The sequence below is a fragment of the Eurypyga helias genome, unplaced genomic scaffold (assembly GCF_000690775.1).
Source record: "Eurypyga helias isolate BGI_N326 unplaced genomic scaffold, ASM69077v1 scaffold32797, whole genome shotgun sequence".
In the NCBI taxonomy this organism is placed as follows: domain Eukaryota; kingdom Metazoa; phylum Chordata; class Aves; order Eurypygiformes; family Eurypygidae; genus Eurypyga; species Eurypyga helias.
The window spans coordinates 41011-42701 of NW_010261613.1; positions in this window are offsets into that span (position 1 = coordinate 41011).

Here is a 1691-nt window from a genome sequence, read left to right on the forward strand (position 1 = left end):
TCCTGTAGGAATCTGAACTGCCTCTTTGCAGAGGATTCCTCTGGCCCGACACGCAGATTGGAAACACCCATGAAAACTAAAAGCAAATGCTTGCAGTGGGCAGGGATTTGTTTGTGGGTTTGGTGTCGGATGGGTACCGTCGGTGGCCGCAGTAACACCCAGCTGCCAAGATGCTCTCGGAGATCTCTTGCCATGTGTGCCGTAGGGAACGGAGGGGGGCGTGGGGGGTGCAAACCAAGCTGTTCCTGTTGGTTATCTACAGCCTTCGGTGCCCCGAGCGTTGGTGTGGCTGTCCGTACTGCGCAGCACGGAGTGCGCCGGGCTGCGGGGTGGAGGGAGGAGTAGCGGCGCTCTGCACACCCGTTTGTCGGCATCGGCTTGCGAGGGGCGTTGACGTTGGACAGACAGCTTGCCGCTTCGGTTTTGGTTTGCTTTGCGTTCCGTTCTCGTGACTGTTACAGAGAATTCAGCCTCTTTCTTTTCTCCTCCTTCAGTTCCTTTTTGCAAACTCTGGCTGCTGGGATGAGCTCTTTCTCCTGAAGCACCAGGAGTGGGGAGAATAAGTAACTGTCGGCAGATTGCTGCTGCCCGGGAGAGACCCTGCGGCCACCATCGCTGTCCTGCCCCTGTGATCTGTGCTTCTCGTGTGGTCGCTGCTCCTGCATGAGCTTCCTATCGCTTCCGCGCCCATTTCTGTGCTCTTCGTCTCTCTCTCTGTCTCTTATAAATGATGTACAGTAGCTGTGTAAGAAGTGCATGTGTGCCAACTTTGCCCCTGTGGTGCAACATTTCAGCTTTTGCCCACTGTACAGTTATTGGTTTCGTTTCTTTCCGTTAATGAAGCAGATCTGACCCGGCTCTTTTTCCAGACCCGGCCAAAGGCCCTCCGTCTGCTCACCGCGACAGGTCCCGCACTGCAGGGCCGGGCGGCGCCTCGCCCGCCCCGTCGGTTTGACGGCCTGGCTTCCTAGCCCCCTGTGTTTAGTCCGCAGTGCTGTAAATGGCATGCTCCGTGCTTCCGACCCTGGATTTGTTTTCCTCACCAAAGTCACGTGTGTAAATCCTTTGCGGTCTTTGTTTTCCTTGGCTCTGGTTTGTTAACGTTTCCCACTACTGCTGTGCCTGCATCGTGGTACACATCTGCTCGTCAGCAGCACCGTGCTGTAGGTAGGAACGGAAACGGCGGTTTAGTTCTTTCGTTTTCCGGTAGGAGTATGGAATCTGTCAGACACATTCTGTAGAGATGGTCCCACACTTATATTTTTCCTGTTTCAAGTTTTTTTAAGAAAGGCGCTGTTCATTATGCAAAATCAATTATTTTAAGAATTGCTATTGTAAATATCTTTGTGAATATTTTAGTATCGTCTTTGATAATATTCAACATTTTCATGATCTGGTTATACTTTTGCTGGTGTTTTTAAATACCTTGTCTGAAGAAAAATATGGGTCCTTTTTTAAAAAAGAAAATTGAGGGTTCTTTAACAGAATAAGGGAGTCGTTTGTTTGGGTTTTGTTTTATTTTTCTTTTATTCCCCCCGCCTCCCGTGGTTTTCTTTGGATCAATCAGCCCGAATGCCATACCCATGTGAATGAATTGGTACACGAGGCAGTGCCTGGACAACGAGGGCCCAGCCCTGCTGTGGACACACCGTGGGAAGCGATTGCCTCGGGCGGAAACCCCAAGCCCAGCT